At 39.1% G+C, this 24975-nt stretch overlaps 1 protein-coding gene across 6 annotated transcripts in view; it reads left to right on the forward strand.

Moving 5' to 3' along the window:
• The window catches only part of NCALD (neurocalcin delta), a 348584-nt gene that overhangs the window by 88852 nt on the left and 234757 nt on the right, over positions 1-24975 (forward strand). For 3 of the 6 annotated variants that reach the window (XM_054692055.1, XM_054692056.1, XM_054692059.1), the window contains one exon: positions 2687-2738. The gene's annotated coding sequence lies outside the window, so the exon portion shown is untranslated. Of the gene's footprint in view, positions 1-2686; positions 2739-12965; positions 12990-22782; positions 23054-24975 lie in introns of those variants that run through there. The other 3 variants (XM_054692057.1, XM_054692058.1, XM_054692060.1) reach the window with 2 other exon arrangements.

Below are 24975 nucleotides of genomic sequence, written 5' to 3' on the forward strand. Positions count from 1 at the left end.
TTTTTGCTATAGCAGAGGCTAATTCTATACTCAAATGGACGTAAAATCTTGAAGCTCTGTGGGAACTCAAGAGATGATCTGTGTTGGGGTTCTCTGTCTCCCAGAGCCATGCTGTTCTGGGTCCTAGGAGGCTGGTCTCCATGGATAAGAACAATGCACTTGCCTGCTCTGACTTCTCCTGGATTCAGCCAATGGGAGGCACCCATCTGACCATTCAGGTGGTTTCCTGAATGCTGAATACCCTGTAAATAATCTACTTCAGAACAGAGGTACGAGGGTTGAGAGGTTTCACCAGAGACAGAGTGGGGAACAGAACAGGCAGACTGACTGGAATACACTGCTGAGGGGAGCAGCAGGTGAGACAGTAGAAGTCTGCTGCGCCATGTGGCCAGGGATCAAACTCAAATGCTGCAGTGGCTGCTGATAGCTTGATAGTGCTGAGTCTTAACCCCTTGCCCCACCAGGGAGGCCCGACATGTTTTATTTTTTCCACATTTTTATACTCTGATACCAGGGTGTGTCACATCACCAAAACTGTCTTTCACTAGTGTTGGTTGGTGGTAGTTGTGCTATAGTCGCTATGCCTATGCCTGTGTGAACTTGGCATTCTAGCAGCGGAACAAGACAGCTGAAATCCCTTATTGTTTTGGCCAGCAATGCATTTGACAACCATCTGAGAAAAAAACGTGAATCCTAGGTGTTGACTGAAATCTGCCAGTACCGATTAATAAGACTTTCTTGCCAAGGTATCAGAAGCTTAAAAGAAAATCCCAGATACAATACATGAGCACTCTTTTAAGAAATGCTGCATCACTGGACAATATTGTGTGAAAAAACATTATCGTTGGACTTTGTGTCAAAAGTCACTCGGAAGAGAGGGTTCTGAATATGAACACCTAAATCAATTTTTTTTTTTAAAGATTTATTTATTTATTTATTTATTTATTTATTTATTTATTTATTTATTTATTTATGCAAGCACTGGGTACAGTCAGAAGCGTGGGAGGGTGAAAGAATTCACCAGAGCCAGAGCGGGGAGCAGAGCAGGCAGAAGAACCGAAGTCCACTGCTGAGGGGAGCAGCGGGTGGCAGGAGAGGTCTGCCCGCCATGCGGGACCCTCACCAGTGGCCAGGGAGCAGCCGGGGATCGAACCAGTGCTGCAGAGGCTGCGGGCAGCTTCACAACCCAGCGCTCAACCACTGCGCCACCGGGGAGGCCCCCTAAATCAATTTAAATTGGAATACCTGACCCAATTTATTTCACTTATATTTTCATATTTTCCTTTTATTGGACAAGATGAAACCATGCCTGGATAGGTCTAACAGACCTCTTTCAATATGTGTAAAATAAATCCTGAATCTTAACGTCACAGCACAATTTAATTTACAGCCATTTCTTTTCTTACTATTGTATAAAATAACATTGTCTTCTACAATCAGTGAATCTTACCAATTGATGAAATATGACAGTGAAGTAGGAAGTCTATTAAATTATCAGTATGAATCAAAAGATGAGTAGGGAGACTGAATACTGAAGTAATGAGTTTATTAATTCTCTTACTCAAATATTTATTAAGGACTTACTGCTAGCTTAGTGCTTTACTAGGCCAGAGCAGAACAGATGTGATTCCTGGACTCACAGGGAAAAACAGGTTATACAGGTAAAACCTCTGCTTTTAAAATGTTTGCCTTCTACTGTGTGTTGTTTTTACAAAAGACCTACATTAATACCTGTTTTCGCTAACCAAACCTAACAAATCCAAACAAAACTGAAGAGAAAAACATTTCTTTACAGCATTTATTTTGCAGTAGCTGGTTATAGCTGTTTATAGCTGTTTAATGCCAATCTCCCAGCCTGGAAACTGCTTTATATAGGCTGCGCATTTATCATAGCATTCCTGCTTTTATAATATGCTTGCTATAAAGACTTTCCTGCTTTTGCTATATTTATGTGTTATTTGGTTTGGTTTGGTAGCTTCCCTTTTGAGTCTGGAAATATGAAACAATTTTTCCCATATAAATTGATGGTAATTGCTTCTTTCAGCTTACAAAAGGTTTCATAGGAACTCTACTTTTGGATAATGGGGAAATACTTATTTTGTATAGAATAAGTAGTTGCATGTATGATGTCCCAGGAGAATATGCGCAGGTTTATTTGGGATGTACGCAGGGGAGCTTGAGATGGCAGGGGGAGCAGAGGGCCTAACTGAGGAAGTGACATTTTAGTGGGGAGTGGAAGGACAGGTAGGAGGTGATGGAGGAGAATGGAGTAGGAGGAAGTGAGTCCTGCCATTGTATGGAAACTGAGAGGAGTGAGGACCTGTAGGGAGTCCAGTGCCGCTGGAGCTCAGATAGCAGCATGGAGAGAGAGGAGAGAAGCAGGTGACCATCAGATTAAAGAAGTCAAGGCAAGGAGCTGGGTTTTTATCCCAAGGGCAGGAGCAAGCAGTGAAAGGGATTTCTGGAGGGGTGTGGTGGGTCCCCTGGCTACTGTGCCAAAGTGGAGCAATGCATATCAAGGGCATATCAAGGGCAGGTGACTAGAGGGCTGGTAGCCGGAGTGAGCAGAAGATACCAAATGCAAGAGAATCCTGGAGCAGGCAGTAGTCACCATTGCTGATTGTATTCTTCAGACAATACATCTTTAGTTCCTGATAACTCATGACAATAACTTTATTTTTCACAGAGTGACTTCTTGTGACTTGAGCCTACAGTGTGCTGGAGAAACTGTCCACCAGGTAAATACAGAACAAGCTTTTCTCAGATTTATAAACCACACTTCTCTCTCTAAGAGTTCTTTAAACACAAACCTAACACCTCTTTTAATCCTTGGAATAGCTCTATGAGTCAGGTGTTATTTTAGTTCTATCTTCTATGTGAGGAAATTGAGATACATATAAATTATGATAGCAAATAGAACAAAAAGACAAGAATCTAAACATCGAATAGAAAGCAATTTGTGCCAAATAAATTGTGGTATGTTCGTTTGATGGAGATATTTTAGTAATACTCTTTATCAGTTAAGAAGTTTTTCTTCTATTCCTAATTTGTAAAGACTAAAATTAGTCCACCTGGATACTGAATTTTATTGAATATTTTTCGAAGCTACTGAGATGATTAATGGTTTTTATCCTTTCATCTGTTTGTGGTAATTTGCATTAATTGATTTTCTAGTATTAAACTACCTTTGTTGCTAAGATAAAACCAATTTGTTCTGATGCATTATCTTTTCTAGACTTAATATGATTTCATTAGCTAAGTTTTAGTCATAAGTGAGATTGGTTAAAATTTTCCTTTCTGGTATATTCCTTGTCAGAAATGGCCTTCAGAATACTGGAATTATTTGCTGCTTAATGTAAAACTTGACAGTAAAACAGTCTAGACCTGGTGTTTTATTTGAGAGAAGAATTTTTACCCACTGATTTAATGACATATTTATTTAGGTTTTCTATTTCTCTTTATGTCAAGTAGGTAAGTTTTGTTTTTGTTTTTGGTTAGATATCCACATTTCTGTTGGATATATATGAGAAGAGGAATTTCTGGGTTAGCTTAGGGTGTATGTTCAGCTTTATCACTTTTCCCAAAATGATTGTGTTAATTAAGAAATTTATACCTTAATCAAAAATTCATGAGAGTTCTGATCTTTCCAGCACAAACTATTTCCTGTTTTTGTTTGTTTTTCTCATTTACACTGTACTGGGGGTATGTAATAGTGTCTTACTATAGTTTTCATTTGTATATCTCTGCAGACTAAGGAAGTTGGGCCGTTTTTCATGTATTAATTGATCACTTGGAAGTCTTGTTTTGTAAAAAAACTATTTCAAGTCTTAAAAAAAAGGTGATTTTCTTAAGTCTTTAAAAAATGGGTTGTCTTATTGAATTGTTTTCTTAATGAATTATAAACATTTATACTAATATTTTTCTGGATTTAAACTCTTGACATATGATATGCATGTCATAAATATCTTCTTTTTCCTGTGGTTTACCTTTTCACTCTTTTTGTGAACAGAAAATCCTTTAAAGTAATGTAAATTATCTGTTTTTTTGTTGTTGTTGTGGTTAACACTTGTATCTATTTAAGAAATCTTTGTCTTAATTCAAGATCACAAAAAAGTTCTCTGTTTTCTTCTGAAAGCTGTAATTATCTTACTTTTACATTTGGCATTGTCTTTATTGTGTATGAGGTTAATTTTTTTTGGATGAATTGCATTTGATCTGGTATGTCCTTATTTTATTTTTAATTTAATTTTGTTTTGGTTAGACTTACTGATGTGTAATTAATACACAATAAAATTCACTCACTTGAAATTCATGGCTTGATAAGTTTAGATGAATATTTACAGCCATGTAACCACCACCCACCACAATCAAGAAGTAGCATATATTCAACACCTGCAGCATTGTTCCTTTGTAGTAAATTTTCTCTTACTCCAGCCCTTGACAACCTCTGTTTTGATTCTGTTCCTAGATGTTTTCTATTTTTCAGAATATATAAATGGAGTCATATCATAGATATGACTTCTTTCACTTAGCATAAAATGTTTGAATTCATCTGTATCATTGCCTTTCCCAGCAGTTTCATTTTTTTTATTTCTAAATCAAAGTCCATTGTGTTGATATATCACAATTTATCATTCACTAACTGATGAACATGGATTATTTACAGCTTTTAACTCTTGCAAACAAAACGTTATAGTCATGCATTGATAGGTCTTTGTTTAAATGTGTATGGTCCTTTCTCTTGGGTAGGCTACTAAGAGTAGGCTAGGGATTACTGGATGGTATAGCAAATGCAGCAAGTGTATATTTAATATTATTTAAATACAATTCTTGAACTGTTTCTAAAGTGACTGTGCCATTTTGTATTTAAATCAGCAATATAGGGCCTCCCTGGTAGTGCAGGTGGTTGAGCACAGCACTGTGAAGCTGTCTGCAGCCTCTGCAGCGCTGGTTCGATCCTGGTCACCCAGCAAGAATCCCACATGGCACAGCAGACTTCTCCTGCCTTGCCTGCTGCTCCCCTCAGCAGTGTATTTCAGTCAGTCTGCCTGTTCTGTTCCCCACTCTGTCTCTGCTGAATCCTCTCACCCTCCCACGCCTCTGGCCTGTACGCTGGTTCTTGTATGCACGAATAAATAAATCTTTTTAAAAAAAGTTTAAAAAAAATATGAAATTTTGCTCCACAGCCTCTCCAGCACTAAATATTATTATTTGTCTTTGTAATTTTAGCAATTTGAATTGGTATATAGTGTTATTATAGTTTTAATTCTCAAACTTAGTTATCTATTTTTCTATTATTGGATTATAGTAGATATATTCTGGATATAAACTCTTCATCAAATACCTACTTTGTAAATATCTTTTCCCTGTCTTGGCTTGTCTTTTCATATTCTTAAAAATGTCACACCAAGAGTAGAGGTTTTAATTTTTACCAAGTTCAATTTGTTAATTTTTTCTTTTGTGAATGGTAGTTTCATGTCTTTCATGCCTTATTTAAGAAATCTTTGCTAAAAACAGAAGAAAAGATGTTCTTAATTTTTTTTCACTAGAAATATATAGTTTCAGGTTTTCTATATGGTGATACGATGCATTTTGAGGTAATTTTTATTATGGTACATGGTGAGGGTCAAAATCCAATTTTTTAAATATGGATATCAATATTTTCCAGCACTAGGTGTTGGAGAGCTTTCCTTGTCCTTTTAATTACCTTGGCACCTCTCTCTATTTTCCTCTGGTACTCTAATTACATGCAGATTAGACCATTTGATGTTTTTCTACAGATCCTTAAATGCTGTTAAAAAAACTACATTCTTTCTGAATTACAGTTTAGATAATTCGAATTGACCAATCTTTAAGTTTACTGATTCTCTCCTCAACTATGTCCTGCCTCCTCATCAGTGTCTCAGAAGGATTCTACATGCCTGATACTGCGTTTTAATTTCTTGAATTTCTGTTTAACTCTTTCCTATTATTTCCATGTCTCTATTGATATGCCCTATCTTTTCTTGCATTTTCTTTTTCACAGAGCCTTTTACATATTAATCATAACTGATTTAAATTCTCTGTTCCAATATCTAGGTCATCGCTCTGGTTAGCTCTGCTGGTTATCTTTGAAAATTAGTTGTTTTTTTCTTTTTTAAAACTGCCTGATAATTTTGAATGAATATTGGATGCTGTTGGCAGAAGAACACTAAATAATCATATAAATAATGTTGCTACCCAGAAATAGGCACACTTATTTTGCAATTTGACTTGAGTAGTTGGGTCAATTTTGTGGTAGTTAAACAAGATTCATAGTTAGTAGGGAGTTTGGCTGGACTCGGGCTTCTGATTGCTGCAGACACTGTCAACCCACCAGCTTTCAGAGTCCTCCAGTGGTGGACTGTGGTTACCTTAGGATTAGTGTCACCCGTTATACCAGAGGGGGTTTTCCCCACTGTCCAGACCCCATTCTCAGCTTTCAGGAGGCCTTTGACACCTGCTTTTGTTCTCTCTGACCATTAGACTGTTCTTGCTTAGTGCTCAGTGCAAAGCTGTGTGCCTGGTGGTGCTGTTCTCAGGGCTTTCGGTCCAGCCTCAGTCTTAGGCAGGCTTGTGTGTCTAGACCTTAGGACTAGAGCTTTGTCAGTATTTCTGCTTCTTCTCACAGCAGCCACCCTCTGCCTTGTATGTGTGGGGTGTCTGGGGTGGGACAGCTTCCTGCCTGGCTTTCAGGGGGAGCATGAGTCTGTGCAGGGTCCTGGGTCTGAGAGTTTCTTGTCTTTCCAGATGACTTTTGTTTTTACCCCAAGAATCTTTGGTTGGATGTTGGGAGTGGGAAGGTTTTCTGCTCCTCTCTGAGGCTTAAAGGGTTTGCTTGGTGTAAAGTTCTGGGAAGTGGATGGGCTTCTTATCTGAGCCCTGCTAAGGGAGCACTCTCCATTCTCCAACCTTGCTCTTCACCCTTCTCCTGATTACCCATTAGAGACTCAGGGACAAGGCTGGGGAGGCTCCCAGAGATTGGAGACTCTCATGTTAGCCTCGCTTGCTCTTCAAGAATTCACCACATTTGTAGCTGTTTTCTTACCTGCTTTTATCATGGCCACCACTTCCCACTGCGTTCTGTGAAAGGTGACAATTTGTGTGTTTCGTTTCTCCATACTGTCATGGCATTCTGTCTATTAGTTCGCCTCTTTGTCTTATAACCTGAGTTCTCTGATGAACTCAATAGGAGTTATGGTTTCTGTTGACTTTGTAGGAATTTCTTATTGTTAGGATAGAAGTGATATTCTCTGGGGCTGTTTGTATCTTAAGTGGATACAGAATTGTGTTGCAGCTTTTTAAGAGTTATGGTATTAAAGGAAAATTTTGGTTGCAAATTAAAATGCCTGTTGGAAATGGGTGAAGCTGAGTCAAAGGAAGGCAATAAAAACAATACAAAACTTAATGGGAAAACTCTAAACTGTCTTTTCTTGAGTTGATTGTACTTGGTTTCCATTATATTCCTTCTCAGGAAATACCTGTTTACAGTGGTGGGAAGAGCACCAGACAGCAGCTTGACTGTAAGGGTAAGGGAAAGAGGAAGGTTGCCTCTCCCTGCCATAGTTGGCTTCTTGAGAAGGAGATGTGAAAGAGACAAATGAAAACAAGGCAAGAAAGAGACGACAGAGCAGATACTTTGGAGAAATTTGCAACTTCTCAGAAAAGAGATATAAAATGAATTGTCCTGAAGAAGAACTTCAGGTGTCCCTGGGGCCAAAAAGGAATTGTTGTGATTCTAGACAGATATTAATGATTTCTCTGCCATTTTGGGAATGGCCATGTTGAATACATTTAATCTTCCACAGCCTTGCTCCTCCAAGAGTGGGCTGGGAACCAGCAGCATCTGCATCACCTGAGAGTTGTTAAAAACGCAAACTCTCAGACCCCACCTCAGACATGATGAATCAGATTCTGCATTTTAACACAATCCCAGGAGGCTTCTTGTGCACTCGAATCTTTGAGATCTGATGTTTTATATGCCCACTCTTTCTTTTTTTCCTTAAAAAAAAATCCAACTGTGCCTTTAATAATAAGATTAAAATATTTCAAAGTCAAAATATTGTGAAGGTAACCCTACTCCAAGGATAAAGTGGGATATACTGCACAGAATTAAGGCATATAAATGACTTTTTTAGTTCAATTATTGAATTAATTGAACAATTATCATTGATATGCATATTTAAAGCTTCTTATTTCCATTTTTCTTTGCAATTTGTGTCCTTACCACTCAAAAGCCTTGATTCTTTCTTGTAGCTTGGATTTTTCTGTTGCTTCCTTAGACTGTGAAATCTCCTTCCTAGGGGCATTTCTGTTTCCTCTCTACCTTGGCTTCAGCTTAAGCAACAGGTTCCTGAATGAAACATTTAGTGATGTTTCAAAACCAGTTCATTGGGTTCTAGCAAGGATCCACCCCTTTGGCAATATTCTTTTTTTTTTTTTTAAATAATAAATTTTATTTTTATATTCCCCATACAATTGCAGCCCCCCCATTCTGACCCCAATCCCTCTCCTCCCGCCCCCACTCCCCTAAAAGTGTCTCTAGTTCATAGTTTTTTGTTGATTTTGATTTTCACTTTCTTATAGTTATTCATTTTCCTGGTCCCTTATTTAAGTTTTCTAGATTCCTGCTATGAGTGAGACCATCCGGTATTTTTCTTTTTCTTTTTGGCTTATTTCGCTAAGCATGATCCCTTCCAGCGCCATCCATGTTGCTGCAAATTGCATGTGTTTATCTTTTTTGAATGCTGAGTAATATTCCATGGTGTATATGTACCACATCTTCTTGATCCAGTCATCAATTTTTGGGCATTTGGGTTGTTTCCAAAGCTTAGCTATTGTAAACAGTGCTGCTATAAACATAGGGGTGCAGTTGCTCTTTGGAATTGATGTTTCTGTGTCCTTTGGGTAAATACCTAGGAGTGGAATTGCTGGATCATATGGAAGCTCTATGTTTAGTAGGCCCAGAAATCTCCACACAGCTCTCCACAGTGGTTGGACCAGTTTGCACTCCCACCAACAGTGCAGAAGAGTTCCTTTTTCTCCACACCCTCGCCAACATTTGTTGTTGCTAATTTTTTTAATATGTGCCATTCTCACTGGTGTAAGATGGTATCTCATGGTAGTTTTGATTTGCATTTCCCTGATGACAAGTGATGTTGAACATTTTTTCATATGGCTTTGGCAATATTCTTATCAAGATCTCTCGGCTCTTCCAACTTTCCAACTTTGGGTATCTTGCGATGCTGCGATGGGAATGTGTTGCCCCAATTAGAATCCTCTCAACTTTCCTTAAAGGCTTATTTTGCACTTATCCCAATTCTCAAGTTGTCCTTTTTCCTTTGATATCATAAAACACGCTGGCCACCATTACTGGGTTATGGTTTTCTTTTATGTTTGTACCTGGTATTTTGAAGCCACCTACCCCCTGGTGATAGATATGAAGCCAAAGAGTTCTGGCAATGTCATTAAATTGTTTTAGCATAGTTTGTTCAACCTGGGGTCATCATGTATATGTTCCAAGCATGTATACTTTCCATGAGTCAGCTCAGGTGAAGAGTTGTCCCAGGTTCAGTGAAATTTCCTTTCATCACAATAGTCACCCTCCACCATGAAGGAGGCTGGGATATATGTTTGAGGCTGGGATATATGTTTGACATATTACTATTGCAAAAGAAATCAGAATGAGGTTTCCTTTTCTGATGCAAACATCAGGCAGGTAGAGCTAAATATCAGGTAATTTTCAGTGATGCTGGATTGGAGAATGAGCTTAAATTATGGAAATGGTCAACTATAACCTGACCTCCTCTTACTTTTATTACTGAACTTTTCTTTCATGGAAAAGAAAGATATACAGTGCTGAGGCTAGAAATAGAGAAAAGAGAGATTGTCCAGAACTCTGCATAATTTATCTCACTCAGTCTTTACTATTCAAGAAGACTCTCCATCTAAGAGGAGTGAAGGGGTGTAGCAAAGAGTAGAAATCACCTTCTATTAGTTTTAAGAAGAAAGTTTTGTTTTATATGTTTAGGCTGGGGTGTTGGGGAGGAGGGAGTGATATTTCTCCTAATAATATGTATATCATAACTATGTACATGTGTTTATGATATACACACATATATTATTTAGACATATACATGTACACATTATATCCATATGTATAAATTTTCTACATTTATATGTAATATACTGCTATGTTGTACTTTTATATAATATGTGTGTCACATGCACATAATCTTTTTATATATTATTACATATTGTGAAAATTGTATTATATATGTTTCTGTATATTTTTTTTCTCAACTCCTATTGTTAATGACCTCATTGTATAGATGGAGATCTGTGATAGGAGTTGAGAAAAGGGAGAATTGACTTGTTGAAGCTGTGAAATCTTCACAAAGGAAATGGAGATGAACTGTTTATCGCCTTTGAATAGTGTGTAGAGTTGTTCCAGGTAGGAAAGAGGGAGATTCGAGATGAATAAACAGCATGGATCACAGCTAGGAGATATCTGGCTGCTTCCAAAGCTCACCATAGGACTATCCCTAAGATTCCCCTATATTGCTGAAGCAACAAATAAACAGGCTGCGATCCCCTCATCCAAGGAGGGTTTGATGCAGGTGCCAGCTCTGGCCCCTCTTCATACCTTGTCATCCTTGACTCCTGCTGTCACTGCCTTGGGACGACATAACCACCAGCCCTGCTCCCCCTCCAAGGCTCAGCTTAGGACTGGGGGTTGACAACTAATTGTCGTTGCAATTGTCGTCACTGATTGCTTTGCTGACAGTGCTTTGTGACTATTTTGGTTTTTCTCCAGCATTCCCTAATTAGAGGAAATGGCATAGAGTGCCAGCCAATCAGCCTCTTGTCAGATAGTATTACATTTGTAGGAGAGTCAGGAGACATTTGGGTTTCTTCCTGCCAAGCCGGTATGAGGGTATGAGGATCTTGGCTTGCGGCGCAGCTGGCTGGGCAGCCCTGTGGCCCCCCGCAGCTCTGAGACAGGTGCCACTGGCATGAGGGATGGACATTCTGCATTCCCCATGTGGGCTCAGGGTCCCTAAGATACCATGGCAGGGTGGGAGTGGCCATTCCCCTGCTAGGAGGCCAACTACCCTTGGAGAAACACAGGCGTGACCTTGAGATGGTGACATTTTAGACATTGTTTGCCACGCAGCACAGTAAGTGAGATCTCACTCTATTGTTTTAATGAACAGAAAATATTCTGAATGATAAAATAAATTTGCAGAGCTTTACAACTATTCACAAACTTTACCAGTTGTTATTTTTTTAAAGTAACAGCCCCTTCTGATGCTACTTTATCGAATGCTTTCTTTTGGAATAGCTGTTTACTTATACATTAATGAAATGTGAAAGTTTTGAAAGTCAGTTTATCTGTCGAATGACTATGGACCCTAATGACTGAAATTTTTTGTTTTGATATTAATCCATTGCCATAAGGATTGAGGGAGCCTGCTGGAGCTATTCTTGGGTTTAACAAAGCAGCAGGAGATGCAGTCGCTGCCCTCAAGGAAGTTGCGTTCTAATTGGGGAATCAGTATTCTTCAGCAGTCCTTCTTCATGACATTGTTGAAGGCATTTGTGTGGTTATATGATTTTTCTCCAGATGCATTCAGTGTGGGAGAAGAGAACAGAGAAATATAGGGTAGATCCAGGGTTGGCAAGACCAGAGGACAAAGATATTGAGGGTTCTGTGGAGAGACCATGAATCTCAGATTGGAAGGGAAGCCAAGAGGTGTGTGTGGAGGGGTAGGGAAAGGGATCATGAAGGAGAAAATGGTTAATGGACATTGTGGGTGAGAAGGAGCCAAAAACAAAAGGATACTATGAGGTCAGCAGAGAAATGGAGAGCTGACAGGGGCAAGAGAGGTAGAATAAAGTGCCACCTGTTTTCTGCGGGTCTGTCTTGTTTCCTCTACCAGAAGGTAAAACAGGCTCAGTATTACTTACCTTTTGTTTCACTTTCAGCTCTTGGGTTTCCTTTGAATTTTCTGAAGAAATTCAGCTATTCATGGGGTCTGTGAAGATCATTTGGAAGTCAAAGATCAAACATAGAAATGACAATGTATATAGATGACAGGGAAGCTCATTGGCTCATGTATTTGGTGACATCCTATGTGATTCCAGATATAATTTGCTGATGGCACAGACACACACTATGGGGAAGAGGAAGTTTCCATTGTCTGATTATTTGTTCATTATTTCCAGGTGAAAGGAAATGATCATCTTTAGGGAGATAGACCAGGGAGACTTGTCAGACAGATCTTAATGATTTTGCAGTGGGGGAACCCCACATGTAGGATGTGATTCTGCCTTACCAGCACAGCAGAAAATGTCCTTCCTTTCTGTAAGCCAACGTTTTCCCTTTCACGCTTCATGATTTTTCAGGCTGAGCTCATTTGGTGGCCCAAGTGGGAAACTTATTTCTGATCCCATTACTGTTGTTATGCTCAACATTTAGCTTTCTCTTGTGCTTTTATATTTAGTTGAAGTGATATTCATGAAGGGCTTCTACAACAGAAGTCACAGCAAAACCTAGAGAATAAAATTTTAATTTTGGGAAAAAAAAAAAAGCAGAGTCCGAGGACATTCCTAATTGTTACACATTCTGGTATAGTTTATAATTAACTGGCTGCCCCTGGGCACCACACCTCTGTGAGCTCTGGGATGGGGTCAAGGTTAAGTAGTCTTGGTCACTCTGTGGGGCCTAGTGCTAGGACACAGTAGGGACTCAGGCATCTGTGCAGCAGAAGTGAGTGTGTTGGTTGTCCAGTTAGTTCCAACGCAACGGGGTGGGGGGGTTCTCCAATATGCATTTTCTTAGGAAGCATTTTCGAGTTCCTTAAGCTGAACCCGAGACACAAAAGGCTTGACCAGAACGATGTGGTTGCCATGGCATCCAGTGAGCGCCATTAGGAGCTCATCGACTTCTCCAGTGGCAGAAAGAGAAGGTAAACTGCTCTGACAGAACATTTTCTACTTTAGGGGCTGAGAATAGCCCCTGTATTTTTCTGAAACAGGTTTTGATGTTTGAGACTTCTCTTGAACATAATCTTTAATAAGACAGTTGCTGAAAACGGCCCATAGGTTTATATGCTGTCACCCTGACTGACAGCAGTTTTCCTTTCATCTCAGCTCTGAAAGCTGCTTTTTGAATAAAATAGAACTGCGGCAAAAAAAAAAAAAAAAAAAATACCCCTCCCCCAAAAAACCTCTTTCCATTTCAGAAAAGAGTTGAAGTAACTGAGCTCTCCTGTTTATTCAGGGAGAGTGAAACAAAAATGGGTCTACCATGAATGAAATGTCAGGCCTCCTTTCTTCACAGACTTCTCTCCTCTGACTCAGTTCTTTGATGTTAATTTAATTCTCATTAATTGCTAACTCCAGAGCAACAGTGTTTAGATCTTTGGCAGGACTGCTTTTTATAAAATCTTATTTTCTGAAATCCCTGCTTAATGGAAAAAGTCCACGGAACTCACTGGCTTTTTGTTTTAGAGTAAAGTAGGAAGGGACTGTTTAAATCATTAATTTCTTTTGCTTGACATTTAACACTTTGCTGTGTTCAAAGCATTTTTATACCCATTGTGATGTGAGCTTTGTAACAACCCTTGTGAGGCAGAAAGACAGACTTTTCTTTTTTTAAATTCCCCCCCCCTTTTTTTTTTGAATGAGGGGATAGAATCAGGAAGATTATGCCTCCTTCAGAATCAGTTCTTCCCAAGTGGTAGACCTAGATGTCCTAGTGTCTCTTTCTCTTGCCTGTTCCCCTTGAGTTGTCCTGTTACAATGAGCAATGTGTGAGAATGGCAAGGGAGAACCTCTCTAGCTTGTTTGGTGATTATCTGCTGAATCATCTGTTTCCCTTATTTGCTTTTAAATTTCCTTTAGGTAGAGATTATATTTTATTTAGTTTCCTCAGTGTCTAGAATATGCTTGGCACATAGCACATGTTCAGTTAAAGGTGTTGTTAGTAAACAAGCAATAATAATGCCAACATTTTCAACTCTACCTATCCCCTTCTTATACATCCCAATGACATAGGCAATGTGGACTCTAGGACTAATATCTAAAATAAATGGTGAAAGAAACGGGCTTAGGAGGGAAGCGCAGGGTGAATCCATCAAAATACTGGTGAAGAACACTGTACTGAGCTGTAGGAAAACATAGAAGAAAACTGAAAATATATTTTTGGTGCAGAGAGCTTAAAGTCAGCTTAGAGAAACAGAATACTCACTTTGGAAAACACGAGGAAAATTACTATCAAACCATCTGTTTGGTTGCTCCCCTTATCCCCCCTTGTTGGGGCAGGGAGTGGGGGGGGGGAGTGGAAAGGGGACACACACACACACACACACACACACACACACACACACACACCCTCTAGATCTCAGAGGGAGAAGTAGAAAAACTCTACTGCTACTTGCTTCTTTCTTTGTTTGGTTCTATAATTACCTTTACCTTTTCGAGTGCTTTTATGCAAGAAACTAAATTCAGCAACTGGTTGACTGGTCAAGGAATGAATCATTCTAATTAACTGGAATAGAAGGTAAACTTTGACAAAGCTTCAATTGGCTCTTTTCTTTAAATAGTCAAGTAATTACACTGTAATTTAACATCAGTAAACAATTGTTTTCATCCTTATCTCAACCAGAGATAATAGTTTCCAATCCTTTAGGGACTAAGCTCTTCAAGGCTTAATGTTCAAACGACCTGCTTAAGTATCAACTGATAAAATTCTTGGGGTTTAGGGATCTACTTTTATTTTTTTATAAGCGTTTTATTTTGCAATAATTTTATATTTATAGAAAAAATAATGCAGAGTTCCTATATTTTCTTCACCTAACTTTCCCTAAAATGAACTTCTTTCATAACCATGATGTATTTGTCAAAATTAACAAATATCAGTGCATTAATACTAAGACAGTCATTATTCAGATTTCAAATTTTTCCACTAACATCTTTTTCTGTTCAATCCAGGTGGTACATTTAGTCCACATTTCTCTCTAGTCTTCTGGGATTTGTGACAGTTCCTTAGTCTTTCGTTGAATCTGCATTTTTAATAAGCTCGGTTTTCAGACACTAGAATTCAACACCCATCGCTCTTCCAAGCCAGAGATAGACAGCACACCTGACAGATGCTGAGAAGACATGCCTGGCCACCTCCCCTTGCCTGCATGTCTGTGCGTTCATCCTAAGTCACCTTTGTGTTAGTTAATGAGCCAGCAGGAAGCCCAGGTACATTCTGGAACATCTGGATGAGTTAGCAAAAGCACTATTTACGGATGTGTAGGAAGGATAAAAGGAACAAATAAGGGATATTGAAACAACCAGGAACTGTTATTAGTGAAAAGCTTTTACTTTCTTTGGGATGGGCCAAGAGGCTCTTCAGGTGGAGCACCCACACAGGGCTGTGTGGTGGTGAAGCAGCCGCTGCCAGGACTGGAGGATGACAACATACAGAGGACAGGGAGGATGGCAGGCCTGGGTCTTTATCTCCCCAACCCTGGATCTCCTGCTGGTGCCTCCCATAGAACTCCATGCAAAGCCAGAGGATAGGGATAGATGGTACAGATTCTAGGCAGAGTGGGGAGAGGTGGGTGGGGAACAAATTTGAAGAATGGATCTAGGGAGAGCATATGTGAGAATAACCAGCACATGTTAAAGCAAAATGCAGGCTAACCTGATAAGTTAATTGTGCCTGTGTTAAAATGTGTGTTCTGCTTTTTAATTCATAGCTGCTATGCCATGAGGGGCTCATAGCTTAATGAAGAAAAGGGAGGGTTTCTAAAATAATAGTGCATTTTAGTCTTGGAAATTGTACAATTTATCATTGTGAATTCTATAATATCTTTTAGGTGAGTTACTAATACATGGAGAACTGTAACTCCCAGCTGAGTGAATAGATATCAGACTGGAGGAAAAGAAATGCCATCTGAAATAAAGTATTAGAATTGGCATCAGGTTTTAAGAGTGACATATACCACCTTGTGTAATTTGGATAAAACTGCATTTTTTTCCTTATTGTTACTTGACTGTAGTATTTGAAAAGAGAGATTATCACCTTTCCATGATGTAATGAATTAAACTCTGGGCACCAAAGAAAAAGAATCAGAAAATATTCCTTCTCTTTTTGTGATTGAAAAGGAGTAAGAACTCGAATGGAAAAAATAGTTTTCTTTCTCAAGCATCCATGTGACTTATTGGGAATCACCAGTTTTTAGAGCTGGGCATTCCTGAAGTTTGTCATTGGGTTCTTATTGATGGTGGATATGAATGGTGAAATTTTTTAATTTCAAAAAGAGAGAAGCTAGAAGGGAGAGATACTAGTTATGTTTTTCTGCTTTTGACAATGAGTTTTTGACATTAAATACTTAGCTTTGCCAAAACAGAAGGCTTAGTGGAGGTTTGTTTTGCTCCTGTATGCTTTTCATAGATATGGGTCTTCTTTTGTGTTTGCCCATCATCCTCGGCTAGGAAACAAGTATTTCTATATTTATTTTTGCAAAGTGGTTGTGTTTAGATCTTGGCAGGAAACAGAATTTATTAAGAGGGTTTGAATGAAAAGAGTTTCAAATGAAGGGACTATTGCAGACCTATGGGCAGGGTTACAGGAACATGTGTGTGGTGGGGGGAGTCCAGCATCCAGGCAAAGCAGCAGTGGAAGACATGTTGTCCTCGTGCAAGAGGGACTGAGGAGAAAAAGTGGAATCCAGCAAGGACTGTAATCACAGAGGAAGGGCCATTCAACAGAGCCAGAGCTGTGAAGGGTCCTAACTGTTGTCAGGCATTTTGGTGAAACAAGGAGAGAATAGGAACATAGCACCCCATCTCTCTCCTCCTGTCTTTCCATCTTTGGCTGCTGTCCCCCATTAAATGAACCCAAGATGAAGCTAGCGGGTCAGGGAGTATAGATGACGGGGGCAAGATGGGGCGTGGGGGGTAGAGAGAAAGGTGGAACACAGTTGGAGTGGTGGGGGAGGATGGGAAATAACCAGCAAAATGATCCATTGCTATTTAAGCCCAAAAAATGATTACTTGTGATATTAGGTTTGGAGGAAATGCAAAGTAGATGCATTAAATTAATGAGCAAACCTATTTTTTTTTTATTTATTTTATTTTTTTTTTATAAATCAAAAAGTATTTATTCCTTTAGTAGATAATATACAATAATCCAATTTAGAATATTATGTCCTAGTAGTCTATGACATTAGTAATAATTATTACAAAATGAAAAAAATACTATTCACTAGTCACTGATATATATTATTTCACTAGTTCCTGACAATTCCATGAGATGTCTATTTATATCCATATTTTACATTTTCAAAACTAGTAAACCTATTTTTTTAGAGCTGGTTCTATTGTTCTAAAATGACTTAATGCTTCCCTAATCTATTGTGAAGTTTTAGTGCATAAAACACCCTGTTTTCTTAGCCTCACTGTGTGGTGAGAAAGGTGTTGGTTTGCCTTTAATATATTATGGAGCCTAAATTCAACCTTCGGTGGAATGCGGCTACAGAGTTTGTGTTACTGTTGCCCCAGCAGGCATTTTGAGAGTTAAAACTGTCTGCTTAACCTGTATGTGCTCATTTTCTAATGGGTGGTTTCTGTTAGAGCTAAATGTAATTACTAACTAATCACTTCCAGTTGTTTATTGATTATTTGTACGTGAATTAGTCAATGAAGTAGACCCACATGACCAAGTGCTAGAAAACCTCTTTTCTGGGAAAAACATTCCCTCTAGCCCAGTACCCCCTAGTAGTAGATTATTTGAAAATAAAAGAAAGCAAGCAGAACAATCTTCAGTGCTTCTGGCAACTTTAAATAAACCTGGTCCCAGAATCATTGAAGTACTTCTGCTTTGAGGCTTAGAAGAAACAGCTGAAAGTAGAATGGTTATAGCAATTTTGGTGGAGGAACCTGAAAATATTTTCTTTAGCTAGTGGTTTTCAGTTAGTGATGAATCAACCAGACCACAAATTTAAGTTTTGTGGATTTGCCACTAATTTACACAACTGTTTAATTTAGGGATTACAACTTCACATCTCCATAGGTTGAAAGTGCTTCACTCACCTTCTACCAGAGCTTCGGTGCCACAACTCTGCCTTCCATCCTCTATCATCTCTTCTTCCCTCTCCCTGTACCCACTCTGGTAACCAGCATATTATTTATAGAGTCTAAGAATTATTCTTGTTTTGCTGGTTTGTTCTCTTTGGTTATTCATATTCCACAAATACATGAAACCACATGGTAACTATCTTTCATTTTCTGACTCATTTCACTAAGCATTATTCTCTTAGAATCCATTTATTCTTCAAAGGTACTAGTTCATCTTTTTCATGACTGAATAGTATTCCATTGAGCATATATTCCAAATTTTTTTATTCAATTACTTGCTAATGGACATTTAAATGGGTACGTTGTCATGACTATTGTGAATCATGCTGCTATGAACAGCTTTGTGTATTAATTTTTTCATATTCTTTGGTTAGATATCTAGTGATGGTATTGCTGGAGCATGTGGTGTTTACATATTTTTGTGTCAGAATCTCCATAGTTGCTACACCAAAGTACATTCCCACCAATAATGGATGACAGTTCCTTTTCCTTCACATCCTCACAAACATTTGTTGTTTCCAGTCTTTTTGATGTGGGCTATTCTCACAGGAGTGAGATGATATCTCATTGTGGTTTTAATTTGCATTTTCCTCATATTAAGTGACATTGAACAATTTTTTCATGTGCCTGTAAACCATCTGAATGTCTTTTTCAGAAGATTACATTCTTAAAGAAAAAAAATTCGTATTTGATTTTCTTTTTCTTGGTGGACTATTTCTCTGAAATATATCAAATCTTTAAATATGAGACAGCCTCGTTCTTATTTACTGTGATATTTTTGTGCTATTTAACTTTACTTTTCCTTTCCAAATGTGTGATACATTCTTGGGAAAAGTTACCTTCATTTGAAAATGCTCCAGAAAAATAAAATAAAATTATACTTCTTAAAAATCTTATGCATGTATGTATGACTGTTAACAATGTATACTGTTAATGGTCTCAACTGTATTTTCTTTATCCCTAACCTGGAAAAATGTCTGATTTAGCCTTGTCTTCAGCCACATTGTTTTTTCTATATCAAGAAAATATTAAGTAAAATGATTAGATCAAAAATTGGTTGTAAACTATTCATTCTAGTGGTCGATTGGTTTAAAGTTCAAGGGCCTCTGACCCTCATAATGTAAGTGAGTTTAACTGGAATTTTGAACTCAGCTAATGAAATCTGCCGATCATGCTTTATGTGGGATGTTATGGCATTGAGTAGCTAGAGTCAGTAACTGCTCAAAATTAGTTACTCTAAATGGATACAAAGGTCCTTTTTTGTCCTTATTGATCTGACCTGTGCTCTGTTAAAGCAGTTAGGTAGTGGTTAATGCAATATCATGCTATTCGCTTTAACCTAAGAACCTGAACCCCATGATAATGGGCTTTAGTACTGATCTGAAGATTATCGCTGCCCTTCACAGCTATTCCTGTCTGTATCAGGATCATTTTCCAAATCACTATGATGGCAAACATTGATGCATCTTTAATTCTGTTGCCCTCCATGAAGCTTCCTCAAAATCAGTCAATCATGATGGCGGGCTCTTCTGGGTCTGCAAGAGATTCATTTCCTTTTCTATTGTTACCTTCATGGTCAACTACCTCACTAATGGCCTGGTATAAAAAATAATCTCCAGCCAGCCTGCCTGCTCATAGTGTTTCCTTGTTCTTGCAGTAGTAGGCTCCCTAGACCACCAGATTTATCAAGACCTGCCTTTACCCAAAAACTCTTGGTTATTACTCACAGAATAAATCCTGTCCTTATATCCTCAATTAATTTATCATTTTCTGTAGAGAGGGAATTAGACTTAATATGTATAAGTGCACACAACAAAACTAGCTTTTAATTAGTGTTTTTTTTTTTAAAGATTTATTTATTTATACAAGAACCGGGGTACAGGCCAGATGCGTGGGAGGGTGAGAGGATGCACCAGAGACAGAGCGGGGAATAGAACAGGCAGACTGAGGAAATACTCTGCTGAGGGGAGCTGCAGGCGAGACAGGAGAGGTCTGCCTCGCCACGTGGGCATCTCCGCTACCAGCGGGGATCAAACTGGCATTTGCAGAGGCTATGGACAGCTTCACAGTGCGGTACTCAGCCGCCTGTGCCACCAGGGAGGCCCTTAACTAGTGTTCTTGATTACATATTTTCAGTTGAGGATGGTTCTTTAAGCCTCACAAAGCTGCTTGATGTGGCTCCTCATAATTCTAAACTTTCCCTTTCCTTATGGCATTTAATATTTTTTGAAAACAGTTTATATTTCCAGCCTTTATAAGCAATACATACAATTTTAGCTTAATAAGAGAAATTCATGAATTCACTTGACCTTGGGAAACTGACACACCTTTCCTTATCATAATTCAACTCCATGTGATTAGGGCTGGGGACAGAAGGAGGAATTGAGGAGAAGGGTAGGAGGAGGAGAAAGGTAGGGGGGAGGGGGGAGGAAGAACAAGCTGATTTAACATACCAGGGCCCCCCTGGAGTTAAGACAGCGCTATGAAGCTATCACCAGCCACTGCAGCATGAGTTCAATCCCCAGCCGGCCAGGGAGGTGACCCACATGTCGCAGCAGATCTCTCCTGGCTTGCCCCCTGCTTCCCTCAACAGTGTATTCCAGTCAGTCTGCCTGTTCTGTTCTCACTCTTTGTGGTGAATCCGCTCACTCCCCTGCACCTCAGGTCTACACCCCAGTTCTTGTATGCATAAATAAATAAATCTTTTTTAAAAATTCTATTATAACTCTTTGTATCCTTCCGTCAGGACAGGTCACCAGCCCACGCCTTTTGGCTTCACTTGTCACATGACTTCCATTGTGTGAGCGTCTTGCGCCAAGAGTTTTAATATTGAACTTTTCATACAACATGGCCCATAAACAAGCCAAGTAGTTAACTGGTGCTCAGTCAAAGAAACAGGGATTCATTCCGGTTTCTGAACAGAAGCCAGCTGTGCTGGAGTTGTTGACAAGTGCATGCAAGTCCCCAGGGAGACAGCTTCTGAGGGGCTTTCAAGGGGACTGTCTTCTAGTGCTTTGGCTCTACATGGGAGCAGTGAGTGGTTTGGAGGAGCATCGCAAGGTTTTACTTGTACTGACTGAGCCTTCTGACATGACTGTGGACCCTTCATCACTCCTGCTCTGGCCACAGACTCTGTAAAAAGCACCCACAGACTTACTCCATTCTTACTTGTTTTACCTACTCTCTACCTGCATTTTATGGTTTGCTGAACCCTTTCCCTGTCTCCTCTGCCTGTCTTCTTTCTGTGTTGTCTTCCAAGCCTCTGCCTCTCTTGTCCCTCCATGAACTTTCTTGGCTCCCATCTCTTTGGGAGCTGGTTTTCAGTTTGGGAGTACAAACCAAGGCACGTGAGTTAGCACTGTACTGTAAAGTAAAGAACTTGTGCAGTTTCATCTTTTTTCCTCCTAAAATTATATTGGAGAGGCCCAAACAAGAAGGTCTTAAGGTTAAGGGTTCTGTGTTAGTGGTATTTGCCAGGGTAATAGATCACTGCTGACCTTTCTTTCTTCTCAAATTCTCCTCAATCTCATATAACATCCATTTTTGTTGGCTTTTCCATGAGAGGTGAGGGTCTCCTGATTGTGGTTCTGACAATGCTGTGTCGATGTGTGGTTTCTCCAACTTGTCACACTGAGGTGCCTCAGGACATCATCAGAATTGGAGGAGATGAATCTTTTCTGTAAAAATAGCAAGTTGTTTATAGGATGTCAAGCAAAAGATGCAGCTTATGACCTCCACCACCCCTAAGAACAGAGCAGACAATATCTTCCTTTCACTTAAAACTAAAATAAGCTGCTTCCTACCACTGTCATTCACAGAGCTAAATGAAATCAAATCAAGATGGAGAGTGAGTGTATTTTCATCTGGGAACAGAGAATATCCAAATGGTTGGATTAGCAGTTGGTGTGAGGTCTGGTCCACAGCAGGCAGTTGGAGAACACTGCTTCATTTGCTATTTGCTGAGTGGGGTTTGTACCACAAATTACTTTCATGGTGTCTTTTATTGAAATGGTAGTTGGAGGCTGTGTTTAGGAGCATTCCACCTACCCTTGTGCCTGCGAGTCAGAGAGAATTTGGCTTAGAAATAAGAATATGAAACCTGAATAGGGTCTATGTCTCCATTTTCTTTTAAAGATTTATTTATACATACAAGAACTGGGGTGTAAGCCAGAGGTGTGGGGGAGTGAGAGGATTTACCAGAGACAGAGTAGGGAGCAGAACAGGCAGATCTACTGAAATACACTGCTGAGGGGAGCAGTGGGCAAGACAGGAGAGGTCTGCTGTACCATGTGGGTCAGTTTCCTGGCTGGGGATCGAACTCATATTGCAGTGGCTGGCGATAGCTTGATAGGGCTATGTCTTTCACACATGCACCACCAGGGAGGCCCTATTCCTCCATTTTTAAGAACATGATTGATCAGAATGTATTACGATTGGATTGAAGTAGAATGTTGTCTGCTCTGCCCTAACACCCTCCACACTGTGCTAGTTTTCCTCCTCACCCTCCTCACTTCCTCTCTCAAGACACTGACCACTGTATGAAAATTTTACCTTTTCTGTATCTCCTTCATAATTGGGATTGTGACATAATCTGTACCCAAAATGGTCTGTGGTACATACCATTGTTGGTGCTCACTTGCAGAATGAATGAATGAATGAGTGTTAAGATGTTATGGTTCATTCCTTTTCTGCAAGTTCTTTAAATAAAAAACTGTAATTAATCTACCAATTATGTGGCAGGGATCATACAAGCTCTTAACAAAAGCCTGGTTCCCAGCACGCTGCTCATGTTCCGGGCATGCTGGGCCTGTTATTTAAAGAGATGTGCTGGGAAAGTCTTTACTAACCCTCTGGATTCAACCAGAGAATGTAAAATTAAAGCTTCAAAACCAAAAGAGTAAGTACAAAAGTTTTCTTGTTATTCCCATACTCAGGACAGATCTCTTTAAACTGGGTGGGCACTTGCAGATACCACTTCAGTTGGATAAACTCAAAAAGTTGGATAATCTCATAAAGTTGTTTAGACTAAGGAAAATAAAGGCATTTTGAAGGCCGGGAGAAGCAAGTGAGTTAGTCTGAAAAATATCAGCTGTGCTAATGCTCATAATCTTAAGTCAACGATATTTTCTGTGTCCTTTTTAAGTTGCATATTGACAACTCTAGGATTATCATCAGTATTCTGGGTTCTTATAATTTAATATTATAGCAGAAACTTCCTCCCAGTTTCAACATTATCATTTTAAATAAAGCCATATAATTCTGTTAAATCAGCATGCTCTAATTTGGTTGGTTGGTGGTTTGGGTGTTTCTAGTTTTTATTATTATGAACAATATCACCACAATCATCATCTGTATACAAACCTTCTTCTTTTCCTTTAGGATAAGTATGATATCCAGGAGGATAGGCATTTTGATGACTTTGGATATCTATAGTTAAAATTTTTTTTAAAAGATTTATTTATTTATACAAGAACCGGGGTACAGGCCAGATGCGCAGGAGGGTGAGAGGACACACCAGAGACAGAGCGGGGAACAGAACAGGCAGACTGACTGAAATACACTGCTGAGGGGAACAGCGGGCGAGACAGGAGAGGTCTGCCGCGCCATGTGGGATTCTTGCCAGCCGACTGGGATTGAACCCATGCTGCTGAGGCTGCGGACAGCTTCACAGTGCAGTGCTCAACCACCTGCGCCACCAGGGAGGCCCTTGCTAAAATATTTTTTAAGGACTGTAATGAATATGCTTTGGGAATATTTTAGCTCCCTTTGAAACCTGTGTGTTCTGCTTAATGATACCACTTTGTGATAATCTGTTCTTGTTATAAATCTGAAACTGTAAACTCCAAATTGCTTTCTCTATAACTTGCCATGTTATAGATTTAAGACATTTTAAATCTAGGTTCCTAGGAGGTTCAGTTTCAGTTCTGTATCACATTCAAGGGAACAACTTCAACGGTCAAAAACAATTGCGAAAAATTAGTTCCTGTGTTTATTGTGATCTCTTAAAGAAGATCAAATGGAAGGTCTTAAGATTATTTTTCTTTTCTTTTCAATTATGCCACATGCTACAGTTGCTTGAAGCCACTCCTTCTCTTTCTTTATATTACCATCTCATTTCTAAATGGCTTCTTTGTCCCCTTTCTGCTGGCACATACTGTCTAGCTCATAGATTAAGCTGTATTCCCCTGAATCCCCACACCCTACAAGTGACCCTTTCATTGCATAGAACCTCCCCTGAGAAATATAGTCTGAATGTTGTCTGGTGGACATTGTCACACCCAGACTCACATTTCACACAAGAAGAAACCCTGGAGCTGACCAGGTAGTGGGAGACCCTGAGCAGGTAGTGGGAGACCATGTTTAGTTGCCTATTAGAATTCTGTGCCTTCATGGGTAATAAAAATAATAACAGCCATACTGCAGTGTTTACCCTAGGTGAGATGCTATTCTAAGTATCTTACTTGCATTTCACTGACCCATTATCACAACCTAATTAATGTTACCAACTCCATGCTTTAGATAAAAACACTGAACTAGAAAATGTTTTCAGTAACTGTCTCAATGTTGTGTAGTCAGTGACAGAGCTGGGATTTAAACTAAGTGACCTGACTTTAGAATATGGTTTCTTAATACCTGCACTTTACTACTTAAATTTCTATTTTAGCTTATCTATATACACATGCATATGTGTATATGTCCATGTACATATAGACATGTATACAGACACACATATGTGAGATGTATACATTTTCTTTATTTTATCAAAATATAGAACAATAACTGAAAATAAATTGGAGCACACATTTCTTATGAGTTACC

Source organism: Talpa occidentalis, unplaced genomic scaffold, assembly GCF_014898055.3.
Source record: "Talpa occidentalis isolate TD23 unplaced genomic scaffold, MPIMG_talOcc4v2.1, whole genome shotgun sequence".
NCBI lineage: Eukaryota > Metazoa > Chordata > Mammalia > Eulipotyphla > Talpidae > Talpa > Talpa occidentalis.